Source organism: Hylobates moloch, unplaced genomic scaffold (assembly GCF_009828535.3).
Source record: "Hylobates moloch isolate HMO894 unplaced genomic scaffold, HMol_V3 SCAFFOLD_1, whole genome shotgun sequence".
Classification (NCBI taxonomy): Eukaryota; Metazoa; Chordata; class Mammalia; order Primates; family Hylobatidae; genus Hylobates; species Hylobates moloch.
Window position 1 is genome coordinate 18098842 of NW_026652276.1, and position 23033 is coordinate 18121874.

Here is a 23033-nt window from a genome sequence, read left to right on the forward strand (position 1 = left end):
AGCTCAGGCACTTACTCTCTGTGAGAACTTGGGTTTTTCCCAACTTCACAGTTTTCTCATCAGTGAAACTGGAAAAAACAATTACCTCCTTTCCTTTAAAGTTTGTTGTGGGGATGTGGGAATTAAATAAATTAAGTAAAGCATGTCAGAGCTTGGTTCAATACCTGACAATTAGAGAATGCTCAACACATGTCAGCCAGATCCAGTGATGAGGACTTGATTGAGTGGAATTGAGCTGAGGCAGTGATAGCAGACATTCTTCTGAAGCATACACTCTGCAGTCACAGAAAAAACTGGTTCAGGAAAGTGGTGAGTTGGTTGATGACAAACGTGTTGAGGAACTTTGCCAAAGAAACAGCTGAGTAAACGCCAAATTCCTGGCTCATGATGTTTTTAAAAATTGATTTTTGTGTGTTCTTAGATTGGCCAAGAATATGCTCAAAATGGAGGAATGGAAGTTTGAACATGAGGAGGAGGGCAAGACAGAGATGTGGGTGTGTCTTTCGGGAACTTCAAAGTCCTGGGTGTCCTTAGAGGTACTGAGGGTTCCGCACAGGGCTCCTCTATGAACATGTGACCTATAGTAAGAGGTTAGAGCTTCGGGCCAAGCAGGGCTAACCTCAGGCAACAGTGAGAAACAAGTTATTCATCTTTGGGGTCCTTCAATGGCCTCCGCTGAGCATTCCTGTTTGGATCCTACCTCCCCTAGCCTCTCCTTGGGGCCTCTACATGTTTGATGCTCCAAAAGAGATACCCCTGGCACCGACCCATTTCTGTCCAGTTGGCAAGTCCATGCGAACATCTCAATTGTCTAATCAGAACTTGCCTCTTTAGACCCTCCCCTAGCCCAGATAGAACACGCCAAGGATAGGAGGAAGAGGGCCACGTTCCCACAGTCACAATATTTGCTTTGAACTAAGATTGAACTTCCTTCCTTTTTTATTGGCCTCTATTCAACCATCCTCTCCATTCTCCCTCTTCCCTTTTGTTGTCCTGTTTCTACCTTTGGGATTCTGGTTTTCCACCTCTGCTCTCTGGTCTCCAACGCCAGACTCCCTGCTTGCCTTCTTTTCTCAGTTGCATGTTGCTCAAGCATTTTTGCCTGAAATTTGACCTCTTAGACTTGGCTTCAGATTCCGCTTTTCTGAACTGCCACTCCTGGCAGCTCTGAAGGTGGGGACTGGATCCTGTTACATGCACTTCCCTTCAGAGAGGGCGAGTGGGCTAATGGCTTTTTCTGCTAAACACTTGGGGCTTGAAATACAAAGCTTTTATACTGGCTGGGAGCGGTGGCTCATGCCTATAATCCCAGCAATTTGGGAGGCTGAGGCAGGCAGATCACTTGAGGTCAAGAGTTCAAGACTAGCCTGGCCAACATGGTGAAACCCAGTCTCTACTAAAAATACAAAAAATTAGCTGAGTGTGGTGATGGGCGCCTGTAATCCCAGCTACTTGGGAGGCTGAGGCAGGAGATTCACTTGAACCCAGGAGGTGGAGATTGCAGTGAGCCAAGATCATGCTACTGCACACTAGCCTGGGTGACAGAGTGAGACCCTGTCTAAAAAAAACAAAACAAAAACAAAAAAACCCCACAAAGCTTTTATACCACTATTTTCCAAGATGTGAAATGTCCAAGTCATCTCAGGAGATATTTAAGAAAATAAAAGTCCTATGAAAATACTTGAGAAACATTTAGAAAATTTGCATACTCTCTTCTTTCTCATGGAAAATCACAGCACATCTTTAGCCCATTGCAGGTTCTGGAAACTCCTATTGTAAAGAGACCTTTGAACTTGGTATTTCATAATTGTATTTGAGTGCCAGAAATATTTTTCCAGCAAGTACTTATTAAACAGCTCACAGAACTACTGATTCCTGGAGATGGCTGCGTTCATTCACTTAATGGTGATATCCAATGTGGGACAGTATAGGCATCCTGGTAGGTGCTTGTCTATAGAGTTTTCCAACTTAGTCCTCACAACGGACCTGCGAAGTAGATTGTATTACCCCTACTTTATTGTATTGTAGATTCTATTACCCCTACTTTAAAGAGGAGGGACTCAGTGAGATGAAGCTTTGCAAAGCCCACACGGCTGGTAGCTGGGAGGGACTGGATTCAAGCCCGAGATTGCCAACCCTTGAGCCTGCTCACATCTTTTTGGGCCCCACTGGCAGCCAGGGGTGAAGAATAGGCCATCTTATATTGAATCTGCTGGTGACAGCTGTCAGAGTGGCAGAACAGGGCAATGTCACTTCTCTGGGCAATTCTCTGGGGGCAACCAAGGAAATCTACTATATGTTATTGTAGGAGTGCCTGGCAAGTCCAGCCTACAGAATCCACTTCTAGGGCTGGATTATCCTGTCCGTTACTGACCCACCTGCAGTCCACCTTTAAGATCTGCTGGATGTATCTTCAAAATTTTTTTTAAAAATCTGACTATTTCTGGCTGGGCCCAGTGGCTCAAGCCTGTAATCCCAGCACTTTGGGAAACTGAGGCAGGTGGCTCACCTGAGGTCAGGAGTTCGAGACCAGCCTGACCAATATGGTGAAACCCTGTCTCTACTAAAAATATAAAAATTATCCAGACATAGTGGTGGGCACCTGTAGTCCCAGCTACTTGGGACACTGAGACAGGAGAATTGCTTGAACCCGGGAAGCAGAGGTTGCAGTGAGCCAAGATCGTGCCATTGCACTCCTGCCTGAGTGACAGAGCAAGACTCCATCTCAAAAACAAACAAACAAACAAAAAATACTATTTCCATCACCTCTGCCTTCGCTACTATAGTCTAAGCCACCAACATTTATTGCCAAAATATTGCCTTTGTAATAATAAAGGTCCCTTTGCTTGTCACTTCCACTCTTAACTCGCTATGACCTATCCTGTTGTTAAAAAGCTGATCTTTTTCAAAGAGTAATCACATCATGCCTCTTCCTTTCTCAAAAATCTCCAAAAGCTTCCCATCACACCTTAACTCACATTCCAATTCTTTACCATTCCCTATGTTAATCTGGCTCCTGCCACCCTCTCTAGCCTCAAGTTGTTCTTCCCTGTGTCTGTTTTACTCTGGCTTCAATGGTTTCCATCAATAATTTGTGTGTAAGCCCAGCCAAGATCAGCCAAGATCAGCAGAGCCACCCAGCCAAGCTCCCTAAACGTGTGGGCAGTACGAGCTCATTGTTGTACCTCACAGGGGCTTCTGGATGATTTGTTACAGACACCATTTGGCAATAAAGAGCTAACGATTGGCCAGGCTCGCTGGTTCATGCCTATAATCCTAGCACTTTGGGAGGTTGAGGTGGGTAGATTGCTTGAGCCCAGGAGTTTGAGACCAGGCTGGGCAACATAGCAAGATCCCATTTTTAAAAATTAAAAGAAAAAGAGCCAATGGTTGCCTTCCTTATTTGACTCCATTTTATGCTTGAATGCCTCCCACTGAAAGTGACTGTTCCCGTTTCATCATTTTCTATTTTTTAGTTTTAAACTTTTAAATAAAATGCACTGTATTTTATTTTATTTTCTTTATCTTTCTTTACTTTCTTTGCTTTGCTTTAGTTGCTTTTGGCAGTTATCACTACCTAAAGCTATATTATATAATTATTGTTCCTTTTTTGTCAATCTCTTTCAATAAGCTCTCTTAAGGCAGGGATCTTGTCTTATTTATTACTGTCTCCTTAAGTTCTGTAACAGTGCTTATGCGGAGTAGGTGCTCAGGAAATATTTGTTGAATAAAAGGCTGACATTAAATTCTTTTTATCTTCAGGAGGCCTTCCCTGATTCCTGCTGATACGGTTTTGCTCTGTCCCCATCCAAGTCTCATCTTGCATTGTAGCTCCCCTGATCTCCACATGTCATGGGAGGGACCCGGTGGGAGGTAATAGAATCATGGGGGCGGGTCTTTCCTGTGCTGTTCTCATGATAGTGAATAAGTCTCACGAGATCTGATGGTTTTATAAAAGGCAGTTCCCCTGCACAGGCTCTCGTCTGCCACCATGACTTGATTGAGGATGATGTGATTTTGCTCCTCATTTGCCTTCTGCCATGACTGTGAGGCCTCCCCAGCCATGTGGAACTGTGAGTCCATTAAACCTCTTTCCTTTATAAATTACCCAGTCTTCGATATGTCTTAATTAGCAGAGTGAGAACAGACTAATACACCTGCTTACCAGCACTTAATGGTTAGGTGCTTCCCTACTATTCTGGTGCTTTCCTATCTCAGCTGTTTAATATTGACTGCTTATTTATCTGTATTCTCCTCTAGACTATGATTTTCTTGAGATCAGGAGCTCTGTGTTGATCATCATTATATCCCTAGAGCTTAGCATAAAGGCCTGGTGCATGGCAATGGCCACTGAACATTTTCTGAAGGTATGAGTACATAATCAGGATCTGGTGAGCCCATTCTGGGATGAATGACTATTACTATGTGCTAAAGGAGGAAGCAAATAAACAGGCCCAAAAAGGAGAATAAGATGTCCTTATGGGCATTGGTTTTATTTGTACAGGAGCTATTTTATGAACATTTAAAATTTTAGTTGGCTGAACTGTCTACCCACAGATGATTTAAAATTGTCCCTGGAGAGTGAGTGACGCAGAAAAATGGGAATGACTGGTATTGATGTGTGAATTATACCCTTCAAAGATACTCAGCAGCCTGTATGTCAGTTACATCAGGCTCCTCCTCTTAGTTACTGTATTTAGGGCATAGACTTGAATTCAGGAGGCTAAATACAGTGTCGAGAGCCCCAGGCAATTTATAGAAGACATGGCCAAAAATTTATCTTGTATTTTCTATCAAGCTTTCATTTCAGCCTGTCCCTCTTGTACTGGCTTTTTTGATCTGCTTTTATCTGGGTGAACCAGGAACAAGGAACATTTTGTTAAAGATATCTTTACCTAAGATTAAAAAACACGCTTACTTGTGACTTCCAGTGCAGAGCACATATAAAGCAGAGTTTTTTTTGTTGTTGTTGTTTTCAGGCTTCTCTTTATTTTCTTTCTTCTTTTCTTTCCTTCCTCTCTTCCTTCTCCTTCTTGTTGTTTAAATGGGAGACTGAAGCCTCATTAGAAGGGTAGAAACAGCATCTGTGACAGTAATGAGATGACCAGACAGTGAGCTTCTTATCTGAGGTCAGTGCTGAAGTCACTCCCGATTCCAAACGACAAAGTAGTAAAAGCAAGACTGGGCTGCCTTTGAGGAGTTTAAAGCTTTTGTCCAATTTTGGGAAGAGGCCCAAACTCATGGTGTTAAGATGTAATCTGTGCCACTCTTTTTTTTTTTTTTTTTGAGACAGAGTTTTGCTCTTGTCGCCCAAGCGGGAGTACAATAGTGCGATCTTGCCTCACCACAACCTCTGCCTCCCATGTTCAAGAGATTCTCCTGCCTCAGCCTCCCGAGTAGCTGGGATTACATGGGATTACAGGCATGCGCCACCACGCTCAGCTAACTTTTTGTATTTTTAGTAGAGACAGGGTTTCTCCATGTTGGTCAGGCTAGTCTCGAACTCTTGACCTCAGGTGATCCACCCTCCTCAGCCTCCCATAGTGCTGGGATTACAGGCCTAAGCCACTGTGCCCAGCCTGTGCCACTCCTATATAAAATACTCCTTGTCACTTAATTTTGTACTCTATTATGCCACTTGATGACTGTGTTGCAATTTATCTGTATACATTTACTTCTACTTGTCAATCACTCCCAGCAAAAAATCACTCCTTGAGGGCAGCTTCCTTGTCTCATGATCTTTTCTTTTTTTTACTCAATGCCCCATATATAGTAGATGCTCGTAAGACAGAATTATTGTTTGATTTAAACACACACACACATCACACAGTTACAAGTATATACTCTAAGTCTTCCTCTAAGCCTTTTTCCAAAAGGACCTCAAGGTCCTTTTAGAAGACTTGTAAGATGCAGGGGTGGTGACATTCATCATATTCACACTTATTTTGCCTATTTGGCTTGTGCAAAAGAAAGCCAGATGTTAGAAAATGCCTGTGGATTTTCATAAACTTACTCAGATGGTGAATCCAGTTGTAGCATCTGTTCCAGACACACTACCTTTACTAATACAAACCTTGCAGCCCCTGTAACTCGGTATGAAGTGATTGACCCAGCAAATGCTATTTCCTCCACACCAATTTGCAAAGACTGCCAGAAGGGGTTTGCTTTTTCCTGACAGAGCAAAGAGCATACTTTCTTAGTGTATGCACAGAGCCACGTCAACTCTCTTACTGTCTGCCAAATTGTATCTGCAGAGATTTTGATTATTTGACATTCCAAAGAATGGCATACTAGTCCACAGCATTGATGACATTGTGCTGATTGGATTTAGATGAACAGGGAATATCGCATACTTCAGATGCCTTAGGATGACATATGTGAGCCAGAGGAGGGCAGAGAATTCCAATTCCTTATAACCATTACTTTATCAGTTAGGATCCTGTCATAAAAACAGATATCAGTTATTTTAACAGAATTTAATATAAAGAATTGGCTAAACAGAATAGAAGATTAAAAAAAAATTTTGGCTGAGGTGGGCGGATCACCTGAGGTCAGAGGAGTTCGAGACCAGCCTGGCCAACATGGTGAAACCCTGTCTTTACTAAAAATACAAAAATTAGCCAGGCGTGGTGGTAGGTGCCTGTAATCCCAGCTACTCGGGAGGCTGAGGCAGGAGAATTGCTTGAACCCAGGAGGCAGAGGTTGCAGTGAGCCGAGATCACGCCATTGCGCTCAAGCCTGAGCTGGAGACGCTGTCTCAAAAAGAAAAAAAAAAATTTTTTTTGCAAAGATGGGGTCTTGCTATGTTGACCAGGCTGGTCTTGAACTCCTAGACTCAAGCAATCCTCTCGTCTCACCTCCCAAATTGCTGGAACTACAGGCATGAGCCACCATGCCTGCCCAGGATAGAGAACTTAAATAGCTAAAAGGGAATCCTGATGTATCACAGAGGCATTGACAGCATAAAGCAGTTGTCACTTTTAGGACACAACGGCAAGATGTTGGGATTATTGGAAACTAGAAACTTGGAGCAGGAACCTTCCAGGGGTGGCCTCTGCCTCTGAGGAGTTTCAGGACTAAGAGGACGGCCCTAAAGAATTGCTATTCAGACCTCTGAGAAGAGAAGAAGGAGAGAAAGCACAGTGGGAAGTACGCTGGACAGATGGTGGGGCTAGAAAATGAAAGTTCATTCAAGGCGGTAGGAAGATCAGCTTATACACAGTATGTTGCAAAGTTTAGTTGACTTGATTTATTTCAGGAATGGGATAAGGAAGTAAATACACAAGAGGAGAAGACATTCAAGAAAACTGAAGATATATTTCATGCAGATAACTCTTCACTTTTCTTATTTTACTTTAAAACCACTGTTGACAGAGATGAAAAACCTACTGAAAACAAACAGCTATTCCATGGAAATACGTTTGCTGGTTCCTGGAGTTGAGAGGCAGCAACACTTGGGCCCAGGATAACAGCAGGAAGTGCAGAGAAACTTCTGAGCCAGACTGAACTTAGTTCAAATCTCCGCTTTATCACAAGCTGTGATATTACTCAAGTTATTTAACTTCTCTGTACCTCAGTTTTTTTTGTAATTGGGATTATTATTACTACCATCACATGTGGAGTTCCACAGAACTAAAACCAAAGTGCCATCATGCCTCCAACACTTACCCCATGCTTCATCTGGGGATTCTCTGCACCCAAATCATAATCCTCTGCGTTATAATAACCAAGAACAATCTGTCTATTTTTGATCCACAATAATTATTTATAACACCGCCTTTTTCCCCCCAATAGATGTCTGGAGTTTGAATCTGTTTAGCATGAACTCCTAGAAATCCTTCACTTTCTTGGTGTACACCCAAATTTGGGAGACTCCAGGTTGAATATCAGAAAGAATTAAAAGGCTATCAGACAAATATTTGATTGAAATTTTCCCCAGGATTAAAACAGGCAGAGTCTCAGTAAGAGTGATAATAATAACAGTACAGGCATGTCCCCCTAAAGACAAGGGGGAAAGACAAGGAGATTTGAAATAAGATGAAAATGTGGAATTCAGGAGATGTAGGTTTACATAAACTTTAGAAAGGGAGTCAGAGAATACGAATTTATCAGCTCACTCTAGGCATTTCCCAAAGGACTGGGACTCCAATTCCAAGTGAGCAAAGTTTTATCCTTCTAGAGAAGGAAAGGGCCATTCATTTGCTTTCCATAGCTTATTGGAAAATATCTCTGTGTAACTCGTATCCAGCAGTCATCAGGCATCTTCTTATTCTAATTTGCTTTCCTTAGCCAACTTGCATGCTAGAAGGAAGTGCCCTCTGCTGGTGTAAGAGTTCATAGGCCAAGTCCTTCTCGCATTCGAATTTGGTACCTTGTAATTGGTTTCCTGTTACTGAACAGTCCTGTGTGAGTTTGGGTGATAATATTACACTGAGGCCTGAATTGGGGCAGGACAAGCATCAAACTAATTAGGGCTGGCATTCCACGTCAATAGCATATATGCGGCTATGTTCAGGGGTTCCAAAAGTCCTTGTAATCCCAAATTATCTTTGCTGCTCATCTGCTATAACGTCTGAAATGCTACCATTAAATTTATCCCATTAGACTATAGTTCCAAGAGTTACCAAAATGTAAGTTCATTTCAACCTAATAAACTCTTACTGGGTGAACCTTTAGTGTAGGGCATTGCGATGGGTACTCGGAATTAAAAACCAAAAGCAAAAATTAAGATGGTGATTAAGTAAGTTTATCTATCACCCTCAACAGCTGCAAAACAAATTGTACAATGCAATGAAAAGTTAATATATCAAAAAATGCCCAAAGGAGGGATAAGGACTCTTACGCAATAAAAATTCAAAGAACTGAGTGATTAGTAGGTGCTGGAGTAGCCAGACATATGACTTGCATCAGGACTTCAGAGGTAAATAGCCCATTCGTGGTGGTCATAAACAATGTAGGTTTCACTGGTGAATTAGCTATCCAGGCTCCTTGAAAAGAGAAAGATTTAGGATGAATTTGATGACACTGCTTGGGGGCTTACTAAATTACAGAATAGCTTACGTGGGAGACCCCAGGACAAATACCTGGGGCTGAATTATGTGATAACCAAAAAGTTTCCAAGGACAAATTTGAAATTTGACTATTTGTACAGGGATGTCAGAGCTTTGTTGGATGGTACCCGTGGGTGCCCTGACATACCTGAAGCTCTGTTTGAATAACAAACACAGTGAACAGTGAAATGGCCTTATGCATAATCTGGGAAAGTCCTTGGAAATCCTGATGTGAAAGGCAGACTGGAAAAAGTCATTGTTGAGATTTTCCCTCCCCTCCCCTCCACTCCCCCTCTTCCCTCCCTCCCTCCCTCTCTCTCTCTCTTTCTCTCTCTCTCCCTTCCTCTGTCTTTCTTTCTTTCCTTTTTTGAGGCACAGTGGCACTATGTTGCCCAAGCCAGTCTCAAACTCCCGGGCTCAAATAATCCTCCCACCTCGGCCTCCCAAAGTGCTGGGACTGCAGGCATGAGCCACCACGCTCAGCCACTGTTGAGATGTTGTAAGCAAATTGTTACGGAATGCAACCCCAAATTCATATACTGAAACCCTAACCTCCACTGTGATGGTACTTGGAGGTGAGACCGCTGGCGGGTAGTTGAGTTGAGATGAGATCATGAGGGTGGAGCCCCCAGGATGGGATTAGTGTTTTTTATAAAAAGAGATAAGTGTGTTCTCCTTCTTCCCAACCCCTTCTCTGTCAAGTGAGGATACAACAAAAAGACAGCCACTTTCCAACCACAAAGAGGGCTTTCCCCAGACATGAAATCTGTCAGCAACTTGATCTCGGACTTGCCAGGCTGCAGAATGATGAGAGATAAATGTTTGTTGTTGAAGCCACCCAGTCTATGGTATTCGTTATAGCAGCTCAAACAGACTAAGATGCAAATCAGTATAAAATACTCTGTGAAAAAAAAGAAATGCTTGCAATATTTTCCAGTGAAAAAGAACTCATAATAAGGATTTGACATTGTTTGACAGGAAGGAAGGCTTCTGTTTCTAGTTTTTTAGTTAACTTGACAGTGAAGTTCAAGTTTGACAGTTTAAACTTTCTTTGGTTTGAAATCATCATTGCCGGGTGGGGGAAGAGGAAGCAGGACCCACACAGGACTCAGGAGGGCATTTAGGTCATTCTACCCAGGCCATTGCCATTCTCTTCCTACTCCTCTGAAAGAAAGGGAGGCTTTGACGTCAGGCGTGGGTGAGTCATCTTTCCTCCCGGGGCCTCCGGCTGGAATTTGCAGGCTGTCTTTGCAGCAGCTATTCTGTTAGTCATTCATAAAAAAGCATCCTGGAAAAGCTGAAGGGAAATGCTTGGATGGCCAAGTGATTAAATTTCTATTTTCATGGCAGAGAACCTGCTGGCTTGCTCACAAAAGCAGCTGCATCCAGTAACAGGCACCCCAAGGGCACCCGGTAAATACTTGTGGATTCATTGACAAAAAGATCTGCTGGGTTCTCTTAAATCTTGGTGTTGAAACTGAATTTTCAGATACGATTATGTGGCTGGTAGATAGGGTTTTGTGCCTATTTACTTCTCCGTGCTTAAATGTCAAACCAAATTTATTGGGTTTACATAAAGAGGTTAGTAACATTGCTGGCCCTACTATCATGAACATTGTGAAAGGAAAATGAATAAGGCCCTTTCTGAAGCTTTATCTGCAGGGGTACATGTGGGATTCAATGGAAGGAAAGTTGAACTGTGAGCTAAGAATGATTGTCTCTTTTGCTCCAGGAAGCCCTCAGCAATCATTTGATCTTTTTTGAGAATCTGTTAGGGAAAAGAATAAAAATATCTCCTTACCTGCCAGAAATCCAGGGAAACAAGAATGAAGCAAAAGGAAGAGTATGAGTCCTACATCCTTCCAGCCCGAGACAGGATGTATCCTTATTGCTTTGCCTGCAGTGAACTCACAGGGAATCTGAGATGCACAGAGGCATGGCAAATTAGCCAAAGTCTAGCAACTGCGGCCTGAGCCCTCTTCTCTTTTTGCTCTCTTAGGCGATCTCCACAGCTTTATATACCATCTACGTCCATGACTCTTAGATTTCTGTCTCTAGTCCTTTTTCACATATATAACTTTGTGCTTTACACTTTTATGTGAAGGTCCGATAGGTATTTCAAGCTTCACATTCGAACTCAAACTCATGACTTTCACCTCAAACATGCTCCTCCCTTGTCTCCTTTAGGAGGGACTACTGTTTACAGTTATCTAAGCTGAAAAGTCTAGGAGTCATCCTTGAAACCTCTGTTCTTTTCATCCCCCGTGAGATACAATTTGGTATTAAGACAAATTCTTTCTCTGTTTCCTTCTCTCTATTTCCACTGCCAATACCCTAGAATAAACCATGCTCCTTTCTCACTGGGTGGACAGCAGTCACTCTAGTCTCTCTTATTTTACTCTTGGCTCCTATTGACATAGGAGTTAAGAAGAAATTACTTAGGCAGATAGTGAGGGTACTGGAGACCTCAGTAAGATTTTCCTTTTTAATGAAAAGCAGCCCCAAATCATTTTCTAACAAACAACAGCCTGTAAAACCAAGCTGCAGACATAGACAAGCAAGCTGGAAGCTTGCAGGGATGAATCCCAGTAGGAAAGAACTATCTGGGACTAGGCATGTTCAAAATGGCAGCTTCATCTTCCCTTCCCTTTGCCAGCCACGTGTACGGTAAGGAGCAGACAAGATGACACCAGCCAAGTTGAAAGCCCATTTGCATAATAAGATAGGCAGGATGGGGGGGGTGTGACCAGCCTTCTCCGCATGCCATGTAAACATCACGCCTGATCGAACCAATCTGTGAGCCCTATGTAAATCAGACACTGCCTTCTCAAGCCTGCCTATAAAATCCAGTGAACTCTGCTGCCGACCAGTCTTTCCTCTCGGCAGCACTTCTCTCTCACTAGAGTGAGAACTGTTCTCCTTTCTCTTTCTTCTGCCTATTAAGCCTCTGCTCCTAAACTCCTCATGTGTGTCTGTGTCCTAAATTTTCCTGGCATGGCAGGACAAACCCCGGGTATTTACCGCAGACAATGAAACCACTTCCCTATGATATATGCATGCTGCAAAGGAAAGTTCATATAAAATTCTTCTTAAAAAATTATTCAGGCAATTTATTAAATTTTACCTGTAAAATATTATGTATCTGTATTTTACATAAGAAAACAATGATTTATTGGTCTTCATAACAACTGGTCCGTGCAACAACACTAGTAGTCAACACTAAGCTTAACTCTATCTTCAGACCAACCACGCAACTTTAGATTAGAGGACATGTGGGATCTGGCATCCTAATTCCTAAATTTACAGTCAAAATGTTTTCAGAGATAAGTATTATGAAATCCATAAGAAGCTAAAATAAGTTATTTATTTATTTATTTTGAGATGGAGTCTTGCTCTTGTCACCCAGGCTGGCACGCAATGGCGCGATCTCAGCTCACTGCAACCTCCGCCTCCAGGGTTAAGCAATTCTCCTGCCTCAGCCTCCCAAGTAGCTGTGATTAAGGCGTGTGCCACCACACTGAGCTAATTTTTGTATTTTTAGTAAAGCTGAGGTTTCACCATGTTGACTAGGCTGGTCTCAAACTCCTGACCTCAGGTAATCCACTCACCTCGGCCTTGCAAAGTGTTGGGATTACAGGCGTGAGCCACTGCACCCGGCTCTACCTCTTCTTGAAGTTGTCTCTTTTCTCTCTCTTAGATCTCAGCCCTAAGGTCCCTTCCCTGAGAAGTCATTTCTGGGTACCCTTTCTAAAGCGGTGGTCTCTGTGGCTCCCTCAGTCCTTGTGCATCATGTCATTGTTTAATTCCTTTGTAAAATTAACCACATACTGAAATTATCCAGCTTATTTATTTACTTGTTTATTATATCTCCACTATCTCTTGCTTCTTTCCAAGTAAGTTGTGACCTCCATGTGAATGAGGGCTTTGTCCTTCTTAAAAGAGACAATTATGGAGCAATGATTAAGCTCTCACACTCTGGAAACAGATTTCTTGGATTCATAGCCCAATTTTGCCACTTGCTAGGTATTTGACCTAAAATAATTGTTTGACCTCTCTGTTCCTCTCTGTTCTCATTAGCAAAATGATAGCACTAAAAAGACCTGCCTCATGAAATTGTTGTAAAAAGCTCACTCCCTGCAAGTTATCCCTGGCGCAAGGCGCATACTCAGCAAATCTTGGCTGCCACTGTTGATGACTGTACAGTACCTGCTTAACACATATTAATAGTGCAAACAGGCCGGGCGTGGTGGCTTATGCCTGTAATCCCAGCACTTTGGGAGGCTGAGGTGGGTGGATCACCTGAGGTCAGGATTTTGAGACCAGCTTGGCCAATGTGGTGAAACCCCATCTCTACTAAAAATGCAAAAATTAGGTGGGTGTGGTGGCCGGTACCTGTAATCCTAGCTACTCGGGAGGCTGAGGCAGGAGAATCGCTTGAACCCGGGAGGCAGAGGTTGCAGTGAGCCAAGATCGCACCATTCCACTCCAGCCTGGGCGACAAGAGCAAAACTCCATCTCAAAAAATAAAAATAAAATAAATAAATAAATAAAGTAGAGTGAACAATAAATTAGTTTTATTTATTCAAGGAACACTTCTGCTATGTCACGGAACATTTTTGGGAATATGCATAGGGGCTGAGAGAACAGGCGAGCTGTCCTCGGAAACCTCTTTGGATGATGGCTGGGCAGAAATGCAGCTCTGCAGAGAGAGATGCGAGCCAGTGTGTGGAAATGGAAAATGATCATAATAGAAGCCAGAATTTGTATTTTGTACCTATTCTGTGCTAAGTGCTGTGACCCATTTTTCTATTTTGCCTTTCAAAAATTACTAATCCATTTGTGTGAAGTTTATTATGAAACACTTCTTAGGGCTCCTGGTTACAGCAACCTTTCTGATACTACAGAAACGGCACACGACCCATTCCCTGCTGGAACACGCCTTAGCTTCTACTCCATGCCTGGTTAGGAACTGCCCATCTTCAGCTCCCAACTGAAATGGCATTGCCTTAGTGAAGCCTCAGTTGACCCTGGCAGGATGTTCCAGATCTCCCTGGAATATTAGTTCTTCATGCCTTCTACCTTGCCTTTCTGGCATATATCACACCTTACATTAATTCGAATGACTAATTAGTCTCTTTCTTTTTTTTTTTTTTTTTTTTTTTTTTTGAGACAATCTCACTCGCTCTGTCACCCAGGCTGGAGTGTAGTGGTGGGATCTCTGCTCACTGCAACCTCCGCCTCCTGGGTTCAAGTGATTCTCCTGCTTCAGTCTCCCAAGTAGCTGAGATTAAAGGTGCATGCCACCATGCCTAGCTAATTTCTTGTATTTTTAGTAGAGATGGGGTTTCACCATGTTGGCCAGGCTGGTCTTGAGCTCCTGACCTCAAATGATCTGCCTGCCTCGGCCTCCCAAATTGCTGGGATTACAGGCATGAGCCAGGGTGCCCGTCCCATTGGCTTTATTTCTTCAGAGTCTGGTTCAACAACAACAAAAGCCAGGAAATTCAAGATAAAAGAAACATTAAGCAGAAGTATTTTAATGACCACTTGATGAAAAAAGTCATTCAGCACTGTGTTATTCTCATTAAAATGAGAATGACTTTTTCATTTTATTTAATTTTTTAGAGACAGAATCTTGCTCTATCACCCAACTGGAGTGCAGTGGCACCATCACAGCTTACTGCAGCCTCAAACTCCTGGCTCAAGGGATCCTTCAGCTTCAGCCTCCTGATTAGCTAGGACTATATGAGCACCATCATGCCCTGCTAATTTCCAAATTTTTTGTAGAGATGGAGTTTTGGTATGTTTCCCAGGCTAAGAATAACTTTAATCCATCATGAGCTATACTACTGGTTTACAATTTTTGATTATTTATGCCAATGTTTTCCAGTAGGGCTTTGTAGAAAATCAACTGGAAGTCTGATGAAATTCAGAGAGTAAAAAATAGAAAAGAAAAAAATCACACTGACGATATCTTGGCAAAAGTAGGGAAATGACCAAAAGAAGCCATTGTTTTACCCACTCAATTTATGGTCTATGAAAAGCAGAACTGCTTCTGAAACCGCCTTTGCAAAATTATGACTGAGACAGTGCAAGAGATCTAACTTAATCGACTCCGTCTTGCTTCTAACCTCCAAGCTGTTCTTGTTCATTCCCGGATGTAGGCTAAACTAACTTTGGGAGAGACTCAGTTTATAGTTTATAGCTTAAAACAAAGATGATAACAGCCCTTTCCCAAAGCAGACCTCCTTTTTGCCTGGGGACTAGACTGCTTTTGTAGGACTAACAAATTAGCCACAAGATTAGAAATTAAGGTTCAGGAATCATGCAGCTTGAGGCTACAAGATTCTGACCCCCCACTAAACTGCTCCTAAGATCAGTGCTTGAGATACTTTGCAGAGCCTGCGCTTGATGGATCAGCTGGCACCACCCAGATTGATTAACTGGCTCATCTGATCTTGAGGCCCTAACACAGGAACTCACTCAGCACAAGTGGACAGCTTTGACTCCCTATGATTTCATTGCTGACCTGACCAATCAGCACTCCTGGCTCACTGGGCTCCCCCACCCATCAAGTTGTCCTTAAATACCCTGCTTCCCAAATGTTGGGGAGACTGATTTGAGTAATAATAAAACTCCAAAGAAAAAAACAAAAACAAAAACAAAACGAAACAAACAAACCACCACCAACAAAAAAAACCCTCCAGTCTCCCGCACAGCTGGCTCTGCGTCAATTACTCTTTCTCTATTGCAATTCTCCCGTCTTGATAAATCGGCTCTGTGTAGGCAGCAGGCAAGGTGAATCCCTTGGGCAGTTACACTTCTGATGGGAGAGATCAGAATAATCAATGAGAAGTTTGAATTCAAGGACAAATTATAAGACACTTATTAAGTCCGATTGTGAAGAGACCTATTTCAAACAGAATGTAAAGCCAAATCTCTTGTCTGGAATTTGATTTTTTCCTACCCTTAACAAATGAATATTTCAAGGAGGGATAAGATTTTTCATAAGTGTGTATGAAAGGTATATTTACCATTTGAGATTAGATGTAAGAAGAATAAACTGAAATTACATTATTGATAAAGTTACCGCAAGATCTTTTAATATGAATTGAGTCATACAGAAAAGTTTGCAAAAGAAAAATATTGTGAACCAATGTTCAGCTTGAAAAATATGAGCTTATCTGAAGGGCTGAACATGGAAGAAGAGAGTAACAAATGAGAATAAAAATGAAACAAAAAAAGAACTCTAGAATAAAAGGGAAGTATATTTTAACATCTCCATCCATTCAATTTTTTTTTTTATTTTGAGACTGAGTCTCACTCTATCACCCAGGCTGGAGTGCACTGGCGTGATCTCAGCTCACTGCAACCTCCACCTCCCAGGTTCAAGCAATTCTGGTGCCTCAGCCTCCCAAGTAGCTGGGATTACAGGCCCCCTCCCCTGTGCCCGGCTAATTTTTGTATTTTTAGTAGAGATGCGGTTTCACTGTGTTGGCCAGGCTGGTCTTGAACTCCTGACCTCAAGTGATCTGCTTGCCTCAGCCTCCCAAAGTGTTGGGATTACATGTGTGAGACACCACATCCGGCCTCCATCCTTTAAATTTTTTTAAAGTTTCCTCTTTTGTTCTTTTTATGTCTTTAACATTTTAATTTACATACGTAACTCAACAACTTTATTTCTTTTACAGAAAAGCATCTTTTTGAATTCTGTATCTAAAGCAGTCAGTTTTGGTAACTATATTTTCCTAGAAAATTCTCCATTTCATCTAGTTTTTCAAAGGTATTTGTACAGAGGTCTGAAAAGTAGTCTCATTAAATTTTTTTTTCTATTTGAATTATTATTTCTGCTATGTCATTAATTTTATGTATTTGTACTTGGTTTTTCTTCGCTCAGTTAGATTAGCTAGTGCTGTAACCACCCAATGGATTCACCTTGCCTGCAGGTAGCCAATTTATCAAGACAGGGGAATTGCAATAGAGAAAGAGTAATTCATGCAGAGCCGGCTGTGTGGGAGACTGGAGTTTTATTATTACTCAAATCAGTCTCCCTGAGCATTTGGGGATCAGAGCTTTTAAGGACAACTTGGTGGGTCAGGGGAAGCCAGTGAGCTGGGAATGCTGATTGGTCAGGTGAGAGATGCAATCATGGGAAGTTGAAGCTGTCCACTTGTGCTGAGTGAGTTCCTGTGTTAGGGCCTCAAGATCAGATGAGCCAATTAATCAATCTGGGTGGTGCCAGCTGATCCATCAAGTGCAGGGTCTGCAAAATACCTCAAGCACTGATCTTAGGAGCAGTTTGGGGGGGGTCAGAATCTTCTAACCTCCAGCTGCATGACTCCTAAACCATAATTTCTAATCTTGTGGCTAATTTGTTAGTCCTACAAAGGCAGTCGAGTCTCCAGGCAAGAAGGAGGTTTGTTTTGGGAAAGGGCTGTTATTGTCTTTGTTTTAAATTATAAGCTAAGTTCCTCCCAAAGTTTGTGCAGCCTACATCCAGAAAGGAACAAAGACAGCCTAAAAGTTAGAACCAAGATGGAGTTGGTGAGGTTAGATCTCTTTCACTGTCTCAGTCATAATTTTGCAAAGGTAGTTTCAGTGCTTTGTCTATTTTGTTGATACTTGAAACAATCAATATTTTGTTTTCCTAATTAGCTCCACTGTTTTCTGTTGTCTCGCTCATTAATTTCTGTTTTCATATTTATTATTTTTATGAAAGAAGTTAGAATTAAAATGAAGCCACTTATGTCAGACCCTAACAAAATGGAGCCAAGGAAGGCCATGAAGGGAGGCCTTCATATCTCATGACTGATAGTAAGACTATCACAAAAGACTGCAAAAACCATACTTTGCACAAAGGCCATCAAAACCGTACACAAAAAAATATTTTTGTGGGAACATCTTCCCAGCAACTGCTTGTCCAACCTTGGACCGACACTACCCTTGTTATCGATCCTTGTAGCCAAGGATAATTGTTTCAGAGACACAGATGTAAGTGTTTTTGATTTAAAAACCTTCTCTTCCTTTACCTCTGTGAATACGTTCATAGTTTACTGTGGCACAGTGTTCCACATTAAAATGCCTACTCCCAAATAAACTTATGCCTTTTAAAAAATAAAATAAAATAAAATAAAATAAACACAGGGTCTCAATCTGTCACCCAGGCTGGAGTGCAGTGGCTCACTGCAGCCTTGACCTCCCAGGCTCAGGTGATCCTCCCACCTCGGCCTCCCAAAGTGCTGGGATTACAGGCATGAGCCACTGTGTCCAGCCAAACTTATCTTTGGAGTATTGTAACCGAGCGAGTTATAGAGAAATGCCACACTCTGAGACTAATTCAGGAGTCCTTTATTGCCGGTGACCGAGAGACGGCTAGAGCTCAAAATTCTCTCAGCCCCAAAGAAGGGGCTAGATTTTCTTTTATACCTTGGTCTAAAAGAGGAGGGGGGAGCCTAGCTGAAGCAATTTTTACAGAAGCAGAACAGGCAAAAAGTTAAAAAAAAAAACTAATGGTTACAGAGATACTTACAGAAAAATAAACAGTTCCAGGTGCAGGGGCTTAAACTGTCACAAAGAGAGAATGCAGGTGCTTTGGGTACCATCCACGGAGCACATCCCCAGGAGGTGCTGGTACGGCTTGCCTCAATATCTTATCAGTAAGTGCATTCCTGGATGTGCTTGGAGTTAGCTTGCACTAGTTATGCCCTTAAGTGAGGAGGGTAAGGGGGGCTGCAAGTGAAGAAACTAAAATGGAGTCTGTCCAGCTCTCTCAGCTAAGGGAGACAATCAGGTTAAAACAAGGTAGGGTATCACAGGAGAATCTCTGTTATTTAGGATGACGTTTTTTATAAGTACTGTCTGCTAACCAATTGCACCACTGGAACCACAAGGTTGACATTTCTGACTTGTGCTATATTTTGGTTTACTTTGTTGTTGTTGTTGCTGTTATTGTTTAGCTTTTATGAGTTGGGAATTTAGTTTTAAAACAAATTCTTTCCTTTATATTGATAAAAAATTTGGGGCTATGAATTTTCCTCTGATAACAGCTTTAAATATAGCCCATAGATTGTGAAATGCAGCATTTTCATTATCATTAATTTCATTATCATAAATTATCATAAAATATATGATAATTTTCATTATCAATAATAATGAAACATAATTATTTCAGTTGCAAATTTCCTTTTTAACTAATAGCTGTTTAAAGTATTTTTCAGTTTAAAGTTTTTATTTTATTTTTTAAAAATTTTATTGAGATGTGACTTACAAATTATAAATTGTATATATTTAAGTTATATGACGTGGCATTTTCATATAAGTATACATTATGTAATGATTCCCACAATCAAGCTAATTAATATATTTATCACCTCACATAGTTATTAATATTTGTGTGTGTGTGGTAAGAACACTTAACATCTACTCCCTTAATAAATTTCAAGTATTTATTTGAACTATGTTTGTTTTATTATTATTTATTATTAATTATGTTTGCCATGTTATACTGTACTCTAGAACTTTTATTCATCTTATAACTGAAAGTTGCACTCTTTGATCAACATATCTCCATTTATTTTGAAATTATTTTTATTTTTATAAAAAGTTGCAATGATAGTACAGAGAGTTTTCATATACGCTTCAGCCAGTTTCTCCTACTGTTTATAGGATACTATCTTATGTTATTATGGTACATCTGTCAAAACTAAGAATCAATATTGGTACATTACTGTGAACTATACTCAAGACTTTATTTGGATTTCTTTAATTTTCCCATTAATGTTGTCTTTCCGTTCTGGGATCTAATCCAGGGTGCCAAATCGCATTTAATTGTCAAGTATCTTTAGTCTCCTCTGGTCTGTGACAGTTAAATGGTTTTTTAATCTCCCCAAAGAAGGGCCTTTTAGCTTATTTTTTTGTGAGACAGAATTTCACTCTTGCCGCTCAGGCTGGAGTGCAATGGCGCGATCTCGGCTCACTGCAGCTTCTGCCTCCCCGGTTCAAGTGATTCTCCTGCCTCAGCCTCCCGAGTAGCTGGGATTACAGGCTCCTGCCACCACGGCTGGCTAATTTTTGTATTTTTATACAGATGGAGTTTCACCATGTTGGCCAGGCCGGTCTTGAACTCCTGAGCTCAAGCAATCCGCCTGCCTCAGCCTCCCAAAGTGCTGGGATTACAAGTGTGAGCCACCGTGGCTGGCTAACATTCAGTGTTAAATTGGAGCCATCAGTTTTAGATTATTGTGGCTGGAGCTTGGAAATGCATTACTAACAACTTTTAGATATTTCTATACTTTCATCTTCTTCTAGTATCAATTTCCATGGAAATTCACCCATTCATACACCAGTTAATTCTACCATTCATTTATCTCCCTATACTATGATTATTAAATCTTATGCAGTACCTAAACACACCACACCCTTTTGTGTTATTTCTGTTCTTTTCTATATGCACTTCCCACTGATTGGAGCACCCCTCTGCCTCACTGGCTAACTGCTACTTTTTGTTCAAAAATCAGCTGAGAGGGCGACTCATCTGTGAATTTTTTCTTGACTTCTCTCCTCCCAGGCTGGATTAGGTGTCTCCCCATCTCTTTTTCTACTTAAAAGTTTTTTCTTTATTATTTCTGTATTTTTTTGAGATGGAGTTTCACTTCTTGTCGCCCAAGCTGGAGTGCAATGGTGCGATCTCAGTTCACTGCAACCTCTGCCTCCTGGGTTTAAGCAATTCTCCTGTCTCAGCCTCCCAAGCAGCTGGGATTACAGGAGTGCACCACCATGCCCAGCTAATTTTTTGTATTTTTAGTAGAGACAGGGTTTCACCATGTTGGCCAGGCTGGTCTTGAACTCCTGACCTCAGGTGATCCACCCACCTTGATCTCCCAAGGTGTTGGGATAACAGGCATGAGCCACCAGGCCTGGCCTTTTTTCTTATTTTCATTTTACATGCATAATCTTTTAAAGTGCCCTTCTTTATATCATCTCTTTGCATGACGTTCAAAGCTTCCCAGTAAATCTGATCACAAATTATTTTCCAGCCTAGTCTCTTACTATACTCTATCACAAGTTTATAGGCAGAATGGCATAGTAGTTGAGAGAGGGCTCTGATGTCAGACTGCTGGGACTAAAGGCTTGGTTCTACTATTCCTAGTTGTGTGACTGTGGGCAAACTACCTAACTCTGAGCCTATTTCCTGATCCACAGGAGACTATAATATCACCAACCTCTTGATAAAATCAGGCGATATGATAAAACGAGGTAATCCACTTAGGAAGTTGTCCTACACATAGTAAATACTCTACAGGTTAGCCATTGTTGTTGTTAGTAATAGTAATAGTGAATCTCATGTTGGACTTTGCTTGTTTTTTCCTAAACCCTAATTGACATTGGAAGCCCCAAATCTGAAGTACAAGAACTTACTACCATGTTAAAGTTCAACCTAGAGATTAGCATATTTGGCTCAGGATATCTGTGGATTCGGCATCTGCAGATTCAACTGATCATGGACTGAAAATATTAAGACTAAAAGAACAATACAACAACAAAAATAATATAAATTAAAATTACAGTGTGATAATAATATAAATTGAAAAATATAGTATGACAACTATAGGCATAGCATTTACATTGCATTACATATTATAAGTAATCTAGAGATGACTTAAAGTGTATGGGAGGATGTGTGTAAGTTATATGCAAATACTACATTTTTAATATAAGGTATTTGAGCATCCATGGATTTTAGTATCCTTGGGGGTCCTGGAACCAATCCCCACACAGAAAAAGTCAAGATGTATATAGTGATATAGGGGAGGAGGCAGTGGACTCAAACCTGTGAAAAATGTCAAAAATGGGTTACAGCTTAGAAAAACACTGAAGAATAAGAATAAGGTTTATTTTTATGTTTGCAGAGATCAATCAGGCCAGAAGAGACACTGGAATCAACATATGATTAGTACAGATTAGAAAATTACATGAAGAACTATTTCAAGTTATCCTTAAACAAGGCACTAAACTAGATTATATTGAGATTTATTTTAAGGGACTAAAAGAAAACATCAAAGTGTATTGGTTGCTTTATTTCATTTCATAAATCAAATTACGGACGTAGTATAGTACATGTATTTTATGTTTCAACTAAGGAAAAATCCTTAGGTAATTCACATATTCTGATGTGAATTTTATTTCATTTTATTCACTTTTTTTTTTCAGATGGAGTCTCGCTCTGTTGCTCAGGCTGGAGAGCAGTGGCAGGATCTTGGCTCACTGCAACCTCCACCTCCCAGGTTCAAGCAATTCTTTTACCTCAGCCTCCCGAGTAGCTGGGATTACAGGCACGTGACACCATGCCCAGCTAATTTTTGTATTGTTAGTAGAGGTGAGGTTTCACCATGTTGGCCAGGCTGGTCTTGAACTCCTGACCTCAAGTGATCCACCCGTCTTGGTCTTCTGAAGTGCTGGGATTACAGGCATGAGCCATCACGCCTGGCCTATTCACATATTCTGATGTGAATTTTATTTCACAAATGCCAAGTATTTGTGAAATAAAATGATTGGATGGGCTGAGCTCCACAGCCGACTATGATCTTTAAGATTACCTCTACCTCTGATATTCTATGACATTAAAAAAACCTTCATTTCCCTAAGAAAATTTCTATGGTAGAGTAGGAATAGTAACACAGCAATATCCTTCTTAATGAGCTTTCCTCAGTGGAAGGTCACTTAGAGTTTAATGGGATTAATTTGGCTGACACGTTCAATTTTGAAAGGAATTTCTGTGCTTGTGCCAGCCAGCATGGATCTTGATAGGCAGAAGAGCTCAGATCCTGCCAATTTCACACAAGAGTACAACTCCTTAAGTGATGTCTCTGGCTGAGAAGTTGCCCACAGATGCTGGTTGCTAAGATGAAGAATCCACGGTGCAAAGAGAGGTTCCTGGGCTCCCATGTTGAGCAAATCCTGCTTGTTCTTCAGGCTGTACCAGCC